The 19,872-nt window shown below is 40.1% G+C and overlaps 1 pseudogene; it reads left to right on the top strand.

Moving 5' to 3' along the window:
• The first annotated feature begins 5,729 nt into the window (after window positions 1–5,729).
• The window catches only part of LOC127643301 (discoidin domain-containing receptor 2-like), a 52,322-nt pseudogene continuing 38,179 nt past the window's right edge, over window positions 5,730–19,872 (top strand).

Raw genomic sequence — 19,872 nt, 5'->3', positions numbered from 1 at the left:
TATATATATATATATATATATATATATATATATATATATATATATATATTAAATAATATTTATTTAATATATTATGCATGTATTATTAACATTTATTATGTAAACTAAATTGTAACAAACGTAAACCTCACAAACATTTTTTTGAATGTAAAGTGCATAAGATGTGTTAGTTTAACGACATTAACCGTCATAGGAGAATTTACTTGCTGCTATCCATCTGATCACTTATAATTTGACATGGAGGAAAAGTAAAGAAACAAAACCTTAAGTAGACAAGAGGTTATTCCTGAGGAAGTTACTGCAAGGAAAAAGTTCTTGGGATGCTTGATAATAATATCATGTTGGAAATTAAGAGGGGGGGTAAATGGGAAAGGGTGGCACAGGCTGTCTCCGCTGTGCCCAACTCTGATAGAGATGTGGATGTGGGAGAAAAAGAAAGTCTCAGCTTTCTAATGTTATAATTCTTATGTTTCTATGAACTCTAAAGATGGCAGAGAGAGCGCTATATGCAGCACATCCGTTTGAATCATCACGATTGATCACCAGATTAAGAAACTTCAAAACAACATTTAATGTTTGAATTTGGTGATGACATTTACATCGTTTACAAGCTGAAAATAAACATATAATTAAACACAAAACAGTCAGAAACGTGTTTTAGTCTAAAATCACATTGCCTCCGGCCTGACGTACATCCCCCCATCTTTCCCTGGGGAGGGCGTGCTTTAAGTCTAGTCTGCCGGCAGGTCATCCCCATCTACCTGGATGAGGGACGGGACAAGGGGAGGGAAACAGAAATAATTAAAATGGGGGGGGGGTACTTCCTGTAACAGTGTAGTACCCCCCAAAAAACACTGTAAAATGTAAAAGAGGGAAAAGGCCAACGCAGAGCGACAGTGAGAGAGAGAGAGAGAGGAGAGAGAGATGAAATAAAAAAAGCCTTACTCGCCAGTTCTCCGATACGCCGCAGCTTGTCCGGGCGGATCAGAGGCAGTCCTCCAGCCCCTGGCGGACGTAACGCCCCGCCGCGTTCTCGGGGAACAGAAGGGGTCTCCCCCGCCCCTGGCAGCGGTCCTCTTGCTCCAGGCGGTCAGCAGTGAGCCCCTCTCGCGGTCGGCGGTCTTAAACCCTGCTGCGTTTCAGCGGCCGGTAGGCGACTCCTGCGCCCCTGGCAGCGGCCCTGACCGCTCCAGGCGGTCGGTTAGGACATTTACATTTACATTTACATTTATGCATTTGGCAGACGCTTTTATCCAAAGCGACTTACAGTGCACTTATTACAGGGACAATCCCCCTGGAACAACCTTAAGTGTCTTGCTCAAGGTGGTGGCTGTGGGGTCAGAACCAGCGACCTTCTGATTAACAGCCCTGTGCTTTAGCCACTACGCCACCACCACTCCATCCTAAGGGGTTAGGAGCCCCTTCTCCCCTCGCGGTCGGCGGCCATCGTCCTCTTTCAGGCGGCTGGGCTCCTCGTCCCCCGGCAGATGGCCACGGCTGCTCCGTTGGGGTGGACGGTAGTGGCGAGAACTCAACTACGGCGTATCCCTCCTCCTTCCCGGGTTTCAGCACCAGTGTAAAGAGATCAATGGAAAGGAGGAGGCGAGAACCGGCTTGACGATATAAATAATGGTTTAATGATAAACTTAAAAGACAACATAAACACACACATGACGGACATGTCCGCTAACGATCTCTCTCTCCCGCACGATCCTCTGCAGTCGATCTTTATCCCTCTCGGAGGCTTGATTAGCCTAATACGGGACCGGGCGTTTATGATCACGACCCGGCCCCGCCCTCCACCCTGCCACAATCTTGTTTCTAAAAAAAAAAAGCAGACTGTTACCTAGAAGAGAGTACAGGTAATTCTACAGGAACTGTAGATCAATGCAACAAAGAATTCCAGAAACAGTTTACAGTATTTGGTGGCGGTGTAAAATGGCATGCTAAATATAGCACTCTCATTATCTTAATTCCAGCGCAATGTTACTCATTTCTTCAAAGTTATTATTATTAGAAAGGAATGTGACATGTGACACAGAAAGGTATTAAATTCTAGAAAGTAGAAAGTGTATTGCTCATACCTGCAAAGATAACTCACACACACAATTATTTCTAAACCACACTGTTGCACATGTGTTGTTGCGACAACCTTATTTAATACCTTAGCCATACATGGAGATACTGAATACTACCCAAGGGAGTAGATTTGGCTTGAACATTGGGGGATCACTACGTGAAGCATTTCACATTTTTCCATTGATCATGAGATCATGGGATCACTGGACGGTTACCTCCCCTCTATCCCCCTGGAATCTACGCCGCTGATGCTGTGCCCAAACTTTCGGATGGATGTGTATATTAACGTAAACTACAACAGAAACAGTTTATGATGGATATTGTTACCGTAGTATTTAGATGTGTCTGACTTCATGCAAAAATCATTTTGAAATTGTAAATCAGTTTTAATGAATTGCTGTAACACTTCTGAAACCTCATGTGTTTTCCATACTTTCTCTCTCCGGGATAAACACATTTCCTGTGTCATTACGAGGCTATTCAGTCCTCCCTGTGTATTCATTTCCTCTCCCTCTCTCTCCTTCACTCTGGCCAATAAAAGAGAGGAAATGATGTTACAACATTCAAGTGTTGTTTAATAGAGGCCTTTCCAAAACACTTCATCACTTTCACATCTTACAGGTCAACTCCAACCACTCACGACCACTTGCATTGATAAGGCAAAGGTCACAATACCAGAATGCTAATGCATATCCTGTGAGTTGTTTTGTGTCTAATAGAGTTTCCTGCTGTGAAAACATGACAGCGATATTTTTTATTATTAATATTTTATTTCTTTGGTAAACTATCAATTAAAACTGACATTTTTAAAAGCAAACAAAGTTCCATAACAAATGTATGAAACACGTAATGAATATGTATAAAATGAGTGAAAAGAAATGCACTGTATTATCTGCTCAGCCAACCGTCTTTTTCCTCTACTCTGACCCTGGCACTTTCCAAGCAGCTTTGTGTGTTTACTTAATATTTCACCAGACTGCCAGGAAGCCATGTTGGGTCTTGCATCACAACTAACAAAATCCATAAACTCTGGAAAAGTCGTTTCTTATTCCTTTCAGGAATGTACAGGAGCATCTGCTGCCCCTGGCGACAGTAGCGCATTACTACTATGAGAAATATGAGTCTCTGCTGTCACCTGATGGTCTAAATGAGCTACTACATCAGTCATCTTGTTATCTGTCTAGAATTGATCACAGATCAATATATAACAAACCCTAAAGTAGTATGTAAAATAATATTTCTGCCAGGAATAACAAGGCAATGAAAATTCTATATTTATGAAACTGGGTATGAAAATGAGATATAATATAACATTAATACAATATAAGTGGTGGTGGTGTAGTGGGCTAAAGCATATAACTGGTAATCAGAAGGTTGCTGGTTCGATCCCCACAGCCACCACCATTGTCTTTGAGCAAGGCACTTAACTCCAGGTTGCTCCGGGTGATTGTCCCTGTAATAAGTGCTCTGTAAGTCGCTTTGGATAAAAGTGTCTGACAAATGCTTAAATGTAAATGTAAATATAATAACTAAATAAAATTACATAATATAATACAGGGGTGGGGAACCTTTTTCCTATTAAGGGCCATTCAAGTATTTACAAAATTATTTGTGGCCATACAATTGCTTGCATTTTAGACAGTGGAATGAATGTACAAATTCTGTTATCTTCTCACTCACCAAGATATGTTTTAAAGTTCTTTCTATTATACAGTAGTTTGTGTTATTATTTTTTCTATCATTATTTTTCATCATCCTTTTTTTCTTTTCTTTTTTACAGTTGATGGAATCAAGGCAATTTTTTGCTTTTTACAAATATTTTAAAAATCTATCATTTGAAATTGTATATATTTTCTTTCAAAGCAGCTATAATATAATACAATATGATGATACAAATATTTCTTATTTTAAAAATAAATAAGGTATCAAGGTAATTTAATACTTTTTTTTATTGTATTTATTTTCTTTTTAACACAAAACTATAATATAATATATTATGATGAAAATATAAAAAACAAATACTGTATATATCTATAATTTAACTATTTTGCTATATATTTTCTTTTTACATATTATATATGTAAAATAATATTTTTTCATTGTTTTTAAAACTACAGGCATCTATCTATCTATCTATCTGGCTGGTTAGCTGTCTGTCTGTCTGTCTGTCTGTCTATCTATCTATCTATCTGGCTGGCTAGCTGTCTGTCTGTCTGTCTGTCTGTCTATCTATCTATCTATCTATCTATCTATCTGGCTGGCTAGCTGTCTGTCTGTCTGTCTGTCTGTCTGTCTATCTATCTATCTATCTATCTATCTATCTATCTATCTATCTGGCTGGCTAGCTGTCTGTCTGTCTGTCTATCTATCTATCTATCTATCCATCTATCTGTCTGTCTGTATGTCTTTTTATCTGTTTGTCTTTTTATCTGTCTGTCTGTCTGTCTGTCTGTCTATCTGCCTGTCTATCTGTCTGTTTATCTGTCTTTTTATCTGTCTGTCTGTCTATCTATCTATCTATTGTCTGACTGTCTGTCTATCTATCTGTCTGTCTTTTTATCTGTCTGTCTGTCTGTTTATCTGTCTTTTTATCTGTCTGTCTTTTTATCTGTCTATCTGTCTGTTTATCTGTCTTTTTATCTGTCTGTCTGTCTGTCTGTCTTTTTATCTGTCTGTTTATCTGTCTTTTTATCTGTCTGTCTGTCTGTCTATATATCTATTGTCTGTCGGTCTGTCTGTCTGTCTGTCTGTCTGTCTGTCTGTCTGTCTTTTTATCTGTCTGTCTTTTTATCTGTCTGTTTGTCTTTTTATCTGTCTGTCTGGCTTTTTAACTGTCTGTCTGTCTGTCTATCTATCTATCTATCTATCTATCTATCTATCTATCTATCTATCTATCTATCTATATATCTATCTATCTATCTATCTGTCTATTGTCTGTTTGTCTATCTATCTGTCTGTCTTTTTATCTGTCTGTCTGTCTAGCTATCCATCTGACTCTCTATCTGACTCTCTATCTATCTATCTATCTATCATCTATTGTCTCTCTGTCTATCTATCTGTCTTTTTATCTGTCTGTTTTGTATCTGTCTGTCTATCTGTCTTTTTATCTGTCTGTCTATCTATCCGTTTGTCTGACTCTCTCTCTCTCTCTCTCTCTCTCTCTCTCTCTCTCTCTCTCTCTATCTATCTATTGTCTGTCTGTCTGTATTTTTATCTGTCTATCTATCTATCTATCTATCTATCTATCTATCTATCTATCTATCTATCTGTCTGTCTGTCTGTCTGTCTGTCTGTCTGTCTATTGTCTGTCCGTCCGTCTGTCTGTCTGTCTGTCTATTTGTCTTTTTATCTGTCTGTCTGTCTATCTATCTATAGTATCTGTCTGTCTTGTTATCTGTCTGTCTGTCTATCTAGCCATCTGTCTGTCTTATATTTGATCATTTTCTTTTTAACACAAAACAACTATAATGTGAAATAATATTATGATAAAATATGTTTTTATGTTTTGACATTGTTTTAAATAAGTGTAAGTGTAAGTGTGTGTGTGTGTGTGTGTGTGTGTGTGTGTGTGTGTGTGTGTGTGTGTGTGTGTGTGTGTGTGTGTGTCGTTCGCTGTTGCATGCATTGCTCCCCTTCTTCAAGTGGCCTGAAGAGGGATGTGATGTAAAAACCCACATTGAACCGTTTTTCCCTCGCTGTGCAGCAGATCCACCGATGCATTGTAACATTGTTGGAGAACATAAACTCTCGAACACAATGCTTCGACATCTATAATGACGCGTTGACTTTCCGACGTGACTTCGGTGGGGATCAACTATTGTCAGGATCACGAAAACAGGTAATTGGTCAGTTTAAAACGCAAGATAAAACGTTTCTTTAGATGAGACTTTTTTTCTGTTTTCTTTGTTGCGATTGAGAAACAGTCTCGTGTTTCGACACACCAGATGCCTGTTGCTGTTCAACTCTCCTGTGATGTTTCATAGAAGTTTGCAATTAATTTTGTCTTTTGTTGGCTGAATTGGTTTGTCATGTTGGTTTTGTTGTCGATAGTTTATTTGATGCATAAGACAATCGTCTATTGTGTTTTTATGTTTAGTAGTAGCCTATAATTAAAGGATTAGGTTAAAGCAGTGTTGTGTGTGGATGTTGTTACAGTGTTGACTTTTGTTTAGCTGTCATTTGAAGTTGATTGTGATTTCATTTGTCTCCCTGATGATCTGTTTGATGTGTCTGTGCTGCTTTTACCGATAAGAAAGTATCCCTGTTGACATGTCTGTGTAAACTAAAAAGAAAAGTGAAACGGTTTGTGTAACGGTTTCTCTACGAACTCACCGGCGGCCGCTCATTCCTCGGACACATCTGTACAGAACGGAGCGCGAGAGGCCTGTTGTACTGAGCCATCTATGAGCAGAGCCCATAAGATACTGCAAAAACGTGGCATTGACATTCTATGGACACAAGATGCATGTAATGTCAGTTTTGAGATGTTGGTGGATTTGCTGCAACTGAGCGTGTCCTGGCATGACGTGACTGAATGACACCTGGATTCAGGTAAATCACACTGAAACATTGGTTTCAACATAGGAGATCTCAACTTTTTTCTCCTTGACTTATGGTTAAAGAGTTAGCCCGGCATATATGGCATATGCCATATATAATGTGTAATTTGTAATGTTTACCTTTTGCATTCATGCACTAACAAGCTAAACGTTGCCATAGGGTGCATCTCGATCAGTTCCCTAGTTAGTAGTCAGGATGCTGATCAGTGAGTCGGTCATTTTTAGGGCTGTCTCAATCGCAAAATCGTTCTAGGGCACTGAAATGCTCGCTCACTAAAAAATCCTACAGTGCACCATCAAAACCAGGGAGCAACGTTGCTCAGTATGTTCCCTGACCGGAAACGTCGTCATGTCTTATGAAGTCTCTCAAGTCGTTAGATGATGAGCACAAGTGTAAACCTATTAAGTCCAAGCCCTTTTTTCTCTTTAAAAGAGATGTTGTTTGTAATGTCTTTCATTCATAGTTACCGTGAAAGTGATTTATTAGTGAGTTATTAAAAGAAGGTCTAAAATACACTCCTATATTTACATTTATGCATTTGGCAGACGCTTTGATCCAAAGCAACTTACAGAGCCCTTATTACAGGGACAATCCCCCCGGAGCAACCTGGAGTTAAGTGCCTTGCTCAAGGACACAATGGTGGTGGCTGTGGGGATCAAACCAACAACCTTCTGATTACCAGTTCAGTGCTTTAGACCACCACCACCACTCCATACCACCACTATATATTTTTATTTCTTTATTTATGCCATTTATCTGTTATAATAACACTGTATGTTTGAATATCTTCAAGGAAAATAAACGATAGTGTCATTCATACAACGGTGGTGCTGATTGATAACAGCTGCGCTTCTATGCACGAGCTCGTTACCGCAGGGGATTGAGTCATGAGTGTCCAGTGGATCAGTACTTTTACCAGAGCACAAATTCATATTCAGGATATACTGATTCATGACGTAGGGAGCTAGGGAGCTGATTGAGACACAGGGAGTGTAAGCGCCGATTATTTATGATGACACTGATACTACTGCTATGATGCATGTATAAAAGAATGTTTATGGACTTAATACAGTAAAAACAAATATGATAGAAGACATATCTCACTTTGTGCAGATGTGTGAATGGCTTGCGGCTGCAGAAGGCACATGAGTGAAGCAGCATATCAAACAACAGAGTGAATGGGCATTTCAAAATTATTTGAGTGAATTTGATTCCTTTTGTCGACTAATTCAACAAGTTAAAAATTGCATGGAAATTGTCTCTACACGAACGATCGTAATAGCTCGCTAATAACTGCACACCGGTGTGTTCATGTTCTGTGATCTTAATTGACTGAATGGGAATCAATTGTTGGCCTCTAAGTAGGTGGGGTTCCAGATCAAACCTATTGATGACGAGAAGGTGTTTAGTAGCTGATAAGAAGTTTTCCTGAAAGTTCGCCCTGTTGATCTGTTATGAACCATGGAAACAAACTCAAAAACACCTTTTTGGCCAGACTTTGTTCTAAATGACACACCCATTCTGTTCTTCAATTTCGTATGAAGTGTGCTGGGAACTTTATTCACCATTCACATTCATTGCATCTTTTTCCATAAAATGGAAACAGCCATTGGTGACTGAAGCTGTTAATCCCTAAGATTTTTCCTAACATCTCCTTTTTTGTTCCACAGAAGAAAGAGAGTCATACGGGTTTGGGTCAACACGAGAGAGAATAAATGATGACAGAACTTTAAAACTATCCCTTTATATTTTTCTTCTTTTTTCTTCTACTGGCAGAAAGACCCCAATAATCTCACATTTAAATATTTTAGAAGAGATGTCAGCAATGCGAAGTGAAACTTTTCTCATCACATTGTATCTGCTGCAGTTTTATAGCTCTGTACTGCTATTGTATGTCAACAGTTGTCCATTCTCCTAAGGAATTTGTGGAGAAACATCTGGGACAAGGTTGATGCTTAAATGAAACACCCCATTTCAGTCTCTTGAGCAATGAAGGAGTGACCTTTGAGCAATAACATTTTCAGAAAAAAATGAACTCATACAATAGGTTAAGATAATGGATGGGATTTGGAAACAGACTAACACAAAAAACAACAATGTCAAAATATTCACAAGAGAGTCGGTAAAAGTTGATTATGAAGAATTCGTGATGGACTGATTTATCAGTTGATTAATCTGATGTTATTTACCAATTTTGAAATTGGTATTGAAAGTCTGTATCGGTGCATAACAAGTATCGGCATCAACCATTAAAAACCCATTAAAAGAATCATATCTCTGATTGAAAATCATCAAAGTTTTATCTTTTGCATGCAGATCACTGATATAACTTCTATCAATTAATCTGGCATGCATTAGTGAAAATCTGAGATATTTAGTCTCTAAATGTAATCTTCAGCAGATAAGTTATGACATTGCAGCGATTTCCTCTTTTTTTATTAAGTGCCTCATGGCTGTGTTTCTTTCTCCTGTGATGCAAGAAGTGTCTGTATGCCAAAGGCCGGAGGTCATATGTTGCCTAACAAATGAAAAATGCCTCAAGCTTAAATTCTAATAAATGTGTTCAAGCTCGCAGCTCTTGTTTTTGTCTGTGTCTGATTATCAGGCTCTCTGTTCAACTTTTATCTGTGCAAGTTACTGCAGACCATAATGTTTGACACTATCGGCAGCAATCCAATGTTGTGTCCATTTTGGGCTCGAAAATTGTTTCAGTTATGTCACAATGTGGCACTCAACAACAGAGGAGGTTTGTGATAATGGAAATAGGAATTCTTGTTGATAGAGCTGGCTAGATGGATGTGGCAGGGCGGGGCCTGGTCGTGATTCTACACACCCGGTCCCTTATCAGGCTAATCAAGCATTTGAGATGGATAAAGGCCGACTGCAGAGGATGTTGCGGGAGAGAGAGATCGTTTACGGACATGTCCGTTATGTGTGTGTGTTTGTCTTTTGTTGAAGTTAATCATTAAAATATAATTTATGTTGTCAAGCTGGTTCTCGCCTCCTCCTTTCCATTGAACTGCATTACACTGGTGCCGAAACCCAGGAAGGAGTAGGGATACGCCGTAGTAGAGTTCTCGCCACTACCGTCCACCCCAATGGAGCAGCCGTGGCCATATGCCAGGGGACGAGGAGCGCGGCCACCTGGAAGCGGAGGAACGGTCGCATACCGCGAGGGGAGAAGAGGCTCCTAACCGACCGCCTGGAGCGGTCAGGACTGCTGCCAGTGGCGGAGGAGTCCCCTACCAGCCGCTGAAACGCGGCAGGGTCTGATACCGCCGACCGCGAGCAGGGAGGCGCTCGCTGGTGGGGGGCGGGGAGACCCCTTCTGTTCCCTGAGAATGCGGCAGGGCGTTCCGTCCGCCAGGGGCTGGAGGACTGCCTCCGATCCGCCCGGAGAGGTGCGGCTGTCGTCCGTTAGAGGGTGGAGGAGTGGCCGAGGAACAAGCTACGGCGTATCGGAGAACTGGCGAGTAAGTGTTTTTTTTTTCTCTCCTCTCTCACTGTTGGTCTTTTCCCTCTCGTTTAAATTTTACAGTGTTTTTTGGGGGGGTACTACACTGTTACAGGATGTACCCCCATTTTTTTATTTCTGTTTTGAACTGCATTACAATGGATATCCATAGTAAGTGGATATCTAAGAAGCATTACACACTGATGCAGACTGATCTCACAGTAAAATCGGAAACAGTAAGTTGACTTTTCATTAGCTGAAATCGGTTTGTGGTAACCGAAATTCGAAACACTGCCCCCAGTGGGCAAAGCAGTAGGTGTTGTTGGGCATATGGGCTAGTGGTAACCCGATATGGGTTCTTTTAATGGCCGATACCCAGAAAGCAGGGTGGACGATAGGCAGATACAATACAGATATATCACACAATTTTATATAGCAAATAATGTAAACATAAAATTGCTAAAAAATGAATAAACTCTTACTTAACTTCTATTTATCTTTGTAAAAAAACTTTGAAGTTGCACTCACGCGCTTGTGCGCATCCAGCAAGAGCAGCAGCAATCTACTGAGAGTTTAAACACCGTGGATAGCCTGCTTGGATTATCACAGACTGACCGTCATGATTTGTGAATCATGACGCCCATATGTCCACTTAGAGGTGCAAAATGCTAGTTGTTTTCAGTTATGCATGCTCTAATATAGTGAGGATGAATTCCTATTTTATAAACTAAACCCCACCCCAAACCTAAACCTAAACATCAATGGAGTAAAAATGTAATGCTAAAGGGAAAAATGCAACCTCAGAATTGTGCTTGTCACTGATTATGTGAACGCGATTACTTCCTAGTTTCAATGCAGGATCCGAACCTAGGTCTCCCATGCTGCTGATGTGACGCACTTTTCCAGTTTGTGCCAAAGGGGAAGGTAAACATGCTCAGGCCGATGCAAAAAATATCTGATAGGAGATGGGGTTTGTCGGTAAGTTGGCATAATGTGGCCGATTCTAGAGTACCGGGACTCTCAGAAACAACATGCCGACTTCCCGTGTGATCATGTTGACCATTGTTTTGGAGAATATCAGGTTTTCCGTTCTGCAAAGCATCACAAAACCTGCCATGAGTATATTTAAACAGATTTCTGATTAATGTTCCAGTATTAAGACTGACCCCATGTTGGACCCGAATGTGTAAAACTTGATCTGTTTAAAACAAAGATAATCATACTGAGTATTAAACACTTAACTGTCAGAGCTGTCAGCAGAGGATGAATCCACTTTAAAGTTCTGAGTCTCCTGCCTGAATGTGACATGTTTCCAGGTTAATCACGAACATCCGACCATTGTATTCATGTTTTGTTAGGGCAAGCACAGTTTCTTCAAATAATGTAAAAATCTAGTTAATCCATGTAACTGTGCAATGTCCACAGCGATTTGGAGTTCTAGCCCAGTATGTGAGTATTTTTCACCTGTTTCACACTGGCATAACCATGGAAGACAAGTCTCTTTTGAAAGCTTACGCTTGTATTCCCAGAACATTCCACAGAAATTCACCTCAGGATGATAATTAGTGAGACTGCTCACACACATAGGTCAGACAGTTTAAAATCAAGGCCTGAACTACTGTAGGGCTGTTCGCTTACATTTTTAGGTGTTACCAGCTCTGGTGCTAGTGAACTAAAAAAATTATTTCAGTCATGACAATTCTTTGAAAGATTTAGCATGTTAATATGGGTGTGACATATTGATTGGATATTGGTCTTGGCAGACTATATCTGCTATGCTGCTGCTGCTGTCTAGCAGATCTAGACAAGTGTAGCTGGGGTGGAGGTGGGTTTCAGTGAAAAAAAACCTTTGCAGCGTGCTACAGCGAAACTGCAACTTATCTGCAAAACGGAGTAATTTAAATGTTAGACAAAGAGAGAGATGCACGTTCATTGGCTACCCAATTACATCTCAGGGACCAATCAGCATACACCATAGGGTTGGGCGATGTCCCCTAAATTGGCAGTTGACGATGTTGACAGTAAAACATCGCGATGGACGATGATATCGTCGGTGGGGCGGGGGGGATTATATAATTTCATATAATTTTCATAAATTATATGAAAAATTATAATTTCGTTATTTTACTAACCCAACTAATGACTCGTCGGCGCTTTATCGGTAGGTTGCATTTTTTTTTAGCTTTCACTTAAGAAGAGTTGTGCACTTTTTATTTTAATATATCTCTTTACATAAATACTATTTTCCACTTTAAAACTATAATTTCGTTATTTTACTCACTGATGAGCAAAAGGTCGAGGCAGAAATGACCATGTACCTGCAGGAAATGGCCATTGATGGGGAAGAGGACCCGCTGACTTGGTGGAAAACGAACGACAAAAGGTTTCCGTTCATGGCAAGATTAGCACGGAAATATCTGTGTATGTGCTACCAGTACTCCATCAGAGCTGGTCTTCAGCACAGCGGGTAGTGTAGTTACTCCAATCCGCAGCTTATTAAAACCAGATAAAGTGAATATGTTGGTATTTCTGGCCAGAAACATCGAAATTTAAACATGGTCTATGGTGAAAGATATTAGACTTCTTTACGCATTTTTCGCCATCCGTTATGGAGCTATTCGATTTTGCATATTATTTTTAAACGTTCATTTGTGTAGTTCATATGACCACTTTACAATATTTCAATAACATAATTTATTTTGTAGCCTGTGCTGAAGTTAATTGTGCTGCTAATTATAAGTGAAATGTTAATGCCGAAGTTTCGGTCTGAGTGTTGTTCCGTTTTCTTGTTCTTTATTTGTTGTTGTTCTATGTTTTAATAAATGTGTGTTATTCATATTCACCTTGTTTCTTTCATTTGATTTGACATTATGGATTTATGGCCAAGGAAATTTTTCTTTAAAAGTATTAACCAGACAAAAGTTATTTGACGTTCAGCTGGTCTGGGTTTATCTTAAACTGCCGCTTCAGTGTATACAAGAGCTATGTGACAATGAGCAAGATTTTCTGAGACACTACAACTACTAATAATTAATTAATAAAGGCTATTTTCTTGTAGCCTACAACATAAAATATTTTAATCTAAATGTACAGTGTAAGACATGTAAAAAAGACAAGAAGCTAACAATGTCAAGATCAATATTTGTGTAGCCTGCCTGACACGGTATTTTCACAGACTAACACGTCACGTCTCTGGCATATACCACAGTATTTAAAATAGCATATATGCATTAGTTATATTCTCAATTTAATTTACAGAGCAATCCCTGCAAAGTTTTTAGGTTAACTATAGAAGAGACTAGGATTAGTGAGTCACACTAGCAAGACTCGCAAAAGGGGGCGTGGCATCACGATGGTGGCTCTACATCGTGATGTTGGTCAGGGCACAACCCTAATACACCATGTGAGATAATTGGCTTAATATATCACATGTGAGCAAGCCAATTGGCTAACTGACTACAAGTTCAAAGAACCTATCAACTTGCACCACATTGAGTTTCATGGCTGAACTTTGGTCACACAAAAGAGTATGGTTGAAATTGTTTTGTTGTTATTTTTGTAAATTATTGAGTACTATTTGTATTATTTACTACAACAATTTTATACTATTACAGTTTTGATGCAATGTCATATTTTAAATTACTTATTTGATATTATAATATATTTTTAGGATTATAAATATTAATCACAAGATAAATCATGATGCTACAACACCTTCGTAATTTCATCGATTGGCCGTTTTCCTCCACCACCAAAAAATATATACATCCTTATTTCCTGTTATGTTATGTAATGGAATAATAATAATAATACTTTAATTTTAATAATTTTATTCATATATGAATTGTAGTGTTTTAAGTCCCCTTGAAGTGCCTTGAAAAATGCAGTTTTCTTTATCGTGATGACATATTTGAAACATGAAGTTGGGGCGGAACTTGATGAACACCCTGTGCCTTTTTGAAAAACAGCCAATAGGATTTAGTTTACATTGCAGCCCGGGCAAAGCAATGCACATGCACAAACCCACACCTGCTGCTTCTTATGCCAGAGCCAGTGATATACCAGGGAAGCAATCTGCCGAATTCTGACCACTTTTCCACTGACTTGAGGACCAAACTGATCTACAAACACACAGCGCATCGCAGTATTTGTGAATGATGAGGCTCGAGCCGTTGTGCATGTCAATGCAGATGAATGAGATACAAGTGAGTAAAACGTTGAAATACAGTATATCCGTGTTTTAAATCACGAGATACTTAAACATAAAGAACAATAAATCGCACTGTACATCCCAAGAAACCTCAGAAAAACGGTTTCATTAAACATATGAAAAAACCTTGAATCCAATTCCAGCGTTGGCGCGTCCCATTCAGCAGTGATCATCCCTATGCCCTATTCCCTTCAAAGTAGGGCTGGGATAAACGATTATTTTTTAAACGATTAATCTAGCGATAATTGTTTCGATGCATCGATTAATCTAACGATTCATTTTTCCAGTCCGATTCGATTTCGATTCGATTATCTCCCCATTAATTGACTAATAGCAATTTATACATGTTGATTTACATATCTGAATGAAAAGAAAATGAATTCCTTAAAGGGTAACTAAACACCTGCTCAGAGTCTGACTCCACCCACTAGAAATATTTGAAAATGCAGGAAAAGTGGGCAGACCCGGCGGGATAGAGGGAACGAACCGAGTCGCGGGGCTGAGCGGGGGGCACCTGAGACTCGTAGTGACGGATTAATTGACAGCTGCTGTCAGACTCTATGTTATTATTATTCCTCACACGGTCGCAAGACGACATGTACATGAATCTGGCGTGGTGAGCTGGAACCTGCTTACGTCAGCTGTCACCGCTTACGCCACGAGTACCGCAACAGCCAATAGGAAAATTCAACTGCAGTAGCCACCGTTCAACCTGAAGAGGGCAGCACTCAGACGTTTTTACACCATATATTGTAGAATTAAAACACTTTATACACGAATGTCAAAAAAATTACTTGAATCAATGACCAGTACTAATAAAGCCCCATTCTTACAGATCATTAACTAAAAAAAGTTGGTTTAGGGTTTAGTTACCCTTTAACAGTGCAATATATGTTTATTGCTCTTAAAATTCCAAAATAAAAGACTATACAAGTGCAAAGTAATGCATTCTTAGTCAGAGGTAGCATTCAATAAAACCTTGAAGCCTTGAAAACACATAGGCCTAGCTTACTGAAAAAAAGTGCATCTTGTAATTCTTCTTTCAGAATAAAATAACAACAACTTGATGTCTAGCATTCAATAAAAAAATAAAAAGGTCACCCAGCCACACTTTCTTAGAGCAATTGAAAGAATACAGTAACTATTGTAAACTTGGGGGCTTTAAGCTAATACAGAAAGTGCTTTTCCAACAAAAAATAAATAATGAAAATAAACATTCAGAATTCAACATTTATGTTGAACATACTGAAAAAAGCATCTTCATTCACATGCAAATAACAACTTACACTCTGACACTTTCCTTTCACCGAATACTGTGTTAGTGCGTGCGTGCGCGGGTGCGCGGCGCCTCTTCAGGTGCTGGTGCATTGCCGTGGTGCTAGAATGGAAGGCCATCTCCGTTTTGCAAAGACGACATATCACGGAATTGTTTTCTTTAATTTAAAAGAATTCCCATACTTTAGAGGAACTCGTGTTGCTACTACTCTCCGGCGCCGCCATCTTGGTTTTGGGTCTGACGAATCGACGCGCATATTTTGCGCATTGTCCCAGCCCTAGTACTTCAAAGACAATTACCCTCCAATGTGAGAGCTTCAAAAGGCTGAAAGGTGATAACAGTAAATTAAAACTAAATTTTTAAGTGATTCTGATTGGAAAATATGTTTGGAACGATACTACAGCATGAATTGTGCACCCTTCGAAGTGGCCTGCGGAGTCATGATCAGTTCCAGTTAGAACACAGCCAGATACGTTGATCAGATTGAGGGTTGGGGACTTTGAGGGCAAAGGTTGTATCTTGCAAATCAGTGTCAGAAATTAACTGGATTTTATTTTCAGGGGCATTTTTACCTTTATGAGGGCCATTTTTCATCTGTTTATGTAATATATGTCAATTAAATCAATTCATTACAAATCATAACAAACTATAGCAGATGTTACAAATGAAAAAACAGAAGAATTCATTACAAGGGCATTTCAGTAATGCCACATTTAAACTTTGGGGGACATTTTTGGTGGCTGTTGTTTTGGTTTACAACTTTCAGCTTCAGCCACTGGGGGCAGTGTTTCTAATTTTTGGTAAGGACAGACCAATATCAGCAGCAGAACTTTCGACCTACTGCTTCCGAATTCACAGTGTGATCAGTCTGTTTTCTCATGAGGAGTATGAGAGAAGCAAGAGACTTAACTAAAAGTCTTAATTTGCTCTCATTGTTATCTTCCATGCTGTTTGAATAAAGAGCTGCATGTAAATGTAAATGTCCCAGGAGTGTTCGTGGCGTAGTGGCTAAAGCACAGGGCTGTTAATCAGAAGGTCGTTGCTTCTAACCCCACGGCCACCACCATTGAGTAAGACACTTAACTCCAGGTTGTTCTGGGGAGATGGATCATGTAATAATTGCACTGGAAGTCGCTTTGGATAAAAGTGTCTGCCAAATGCATGAATATAAATGGCTCACCAGAACATGGACTAAGTTTTGTGTAACAGCATTAGTGGTCACAGAAAGTTTGTCCTTGAGGTATAGAAACATTTAGTTTCAATAAACATTGATTGAGACTCCTCAGCCTGTTCTATTCCCTGTGAGTGGTGAGTTTAAGTACATTTGAGGGCAATCTAACCTGACGACTGTTGAATGAGAGATCATTTGCAATGTTAACGCAGGTTCTGGCTCTTGTTTTGTGAAGTGTTGATGTCTGATCATTCTCTCTCACCATGTCGCTCTGGTGAGTTGCCAGCAACTCTCTCATTTTGCTTTGCACAATGTTTATTGTGTTGCATAATTTGAGATGTTTGGCAGTCAGAGGCCATTGAGAGTGAATTGTACTATATTTCCTTTACATTAACAACCAAAATGTAGGAATGTGAGTGAAAAAACTGCATTTGTGTATGTGTGTGTGGGTGTGTGTTTGGGGGAAGCACACACATGTAGACAAGAGGGAACAGAGTGGGCTCACGTTTCTCTTGGTCTTTAATTCTAGCTCAGTAGGGCAAACATGTTCCTTCATGCTTTCTGGTTACCGTATGTTTGTCGGCATGCATGCATGTACATGCTAGTTATGAGAGTCTGGAATCTGGGTTGTCTTTTACCCTGCATGAGTATTAGAGTGGTAACTTTATTCCCTGAAACAACTGTGTCCAACATTATTCTCTTGTTCGACCGATATGGGTTTTTTAATGGGCGATGCTGATATCCAGAGAGCAGGGTTGCTGATAGGCCACTATAATGCGGATATATATCACACTATTTAATATAGTAAGTAACAAATATTAAATTGATAAAAAAACATAATAATAAACTCTAATTTAGCACTATATGTACTCAATTTCATGCAAAACTAAAAACATATTTAAATGGTAGATAGCAGTTTCTTCTGATTTCTGTTTAGTCATCAAATTTGAGTAATTTATTTGTACATGAAAAAATTGTTAATATATTAGGAAGAAGGAAACAGTACACCCAGTCGTCCAGCAACCATGGATGGCATGTCCATGTTAGCAATCGCATTTACTCAAAAAATATTGAATCAAACCAACTGTACATACAGTACATAGTGAATAAGACATTTACTTATAGCACACATGAAGCGCTTTTACCTGGGGCTGCATCTGAAACATTGGCAGCTGACTTGCTACCTTGCTGCCTAATCAGTTAATGACTTAACTCACATCTGTTTTGAATGAATGAAACTCTTAAGGAAACTAATCTCCAGTCTAAACAATTTGAAAAGCAACTTATTTACATCATTCCTCCGTTTACAGCCTCCGGAGGCAGCATTTTCCTGGTTTCGGACGCAGCCTTGAAGTTGCATTCACACACTCGTGCGGATCCAGCATCAGTGTGTGAGTTTAAACGGCCTGGATCGCCTGCTTGGATTGTTATAGACGGACCGTCATGATTTGTGAATAAGATGAAATTTTGATCCTGATCCTGAAGTTTTGATTCTGGCTGATTCAGAGGGAAGATATTAGATGAGTGCTCGGCGGGAAGAAAACGCTGGATTTTCGTGAGGTTCGTGAATTACATCTTTTTAAATGAGATATCTGCATATTTGCAGATAGTATATAATAGAAATTATATTGATATTTGCCTTTAATCATTAGAAAAGTTACAGGGAACTATTGAGGAGAGGCTGATAGAATACGTGCTTCAGAGGTAAATAAATTAGCGTTCCACAGGACGCTGGATCTGCTAAAGTTGTGTGAGGTTGGTTTATTACATCTTGTAGAGCAGAGGAGGGTGGGACTGAAACAACACACGCCCGGTCCCCAATCAGCCTGATGGGGGTGTGCAAGGGATAAAGGCGGCCGGTGACGACGGTTCGAAAGAGAGAGAATGACATGCAGCTGCTCTGTGTATATGTTTGTGTGTTTTTCGTTCAGTTTATTATTAAAACTATTATTTATATTGTCAAGCCGGTTCTCGCCTCCTCCTTTCCCTTAACCCGTGTTACTTTGGTGCCGAAACCCGGAAAGGAGGAGGGATGCCCGTCGTGGAGTCCTCCACACTGCCGTCCACCCAGGGGAGTGCCGCTGCCATCCGCCGGGGGATGGAGGAGCCCGGACGCGGGGAACAGTCACCATCCACGAGGCGAGTGGGGACTGGACTCCCCGACTGCCTGGAGCTATGGAGCAGCTGCCAGGGGTGGAGGAGTGCCCTGCCACCCCCCAGAAACGCGGAGGGGTCAAGAGGACCGCCGTCCACGAGGCGAGTGGGGACTGGACTCCCCGACCGCCTGGAGCTATAGAGCCGCTGCCAGGGGAGGAGGAGTGCCCTGCCGCCCCCCAGAAACGCGGAGGGGTCGAGAGGACCGCCGTCCACGAGGAGAGGAGGGAAGCGACTCCCCTTCCCTCGGGTCGCCGAGAACGCGAAGGGGGGCTCTGTCCGCTGGGGTCGGTCTGACTCTGGTCCGCCCTGGGAGGAGCGGCTGCCATCTGCCTGAGAGGGTGGAGGAGTGATCGTGGACCACGTGACAGTGCATCAAAGAACCGGTGAAATTACATGCTGCAATTTAGAGTTGGGTATTGAGAATAATTCTTATTCAATACATTTTCTATTTATTTATTTTTTTAACAAATGGTAAATGGTCTGCACTTATATATCCTTTTTAACCTTAGTGGTATTCAAAATGCTTTACACTGCGTCTTATTCACCCATTCACACACACCAATGACGGCACAACTGCCATGCAAGGCGCCAGCCTGCCATTGGAAGCAACTTGGGGTTCAGCGTCTTGCCCAAGGACACTTCGGCATGTGGAGTTGTGTGGGCCGGGAATTGAACCACCAACCCTGTGATTAGTGGACAACCTGCTCTACCACCTGAGCCACAGCCTCCCCCCAAATAATGGGACTGTATGATTTGCATGGTTCTTCAATTGACTAGTGCAGTCCAATTCATGAGCAAATGATTATGTGCCAGGGTGTGTTATTAATATTATTATAATTTTTTATGCTTGATAAGTGTAGGGGTGTAAAAATTCATCCATGTGATAAATTCGACACATCGATTATAGAATTTAACAATCGATTATAATGACAGAGGCAGTCTCAGGTTACATACGCGCTCTCGCA

This window comes from Xyrauchen texanus, chromosome 4 (assembly GCF_025860055.1).
Source record: "Xyrauchen texanus isolate HMW12.3.18 chromosome 4, RBS_HiC_50CHRs, whole genome shotgun sequence".
In the NCBI taxonomy this organism is placed as follows: domain Eukaryota; kingdom Metazoa; phylum Chordata; class Actinopteri; order Cypriniformes; family Catostomidae; genus Xyrauchen; species Xyrauchen texanus.
Note: the sequence above shows the minus strand (reverse complement) of the source record. Positions and strands in the feature narration are given on the sequence as shown.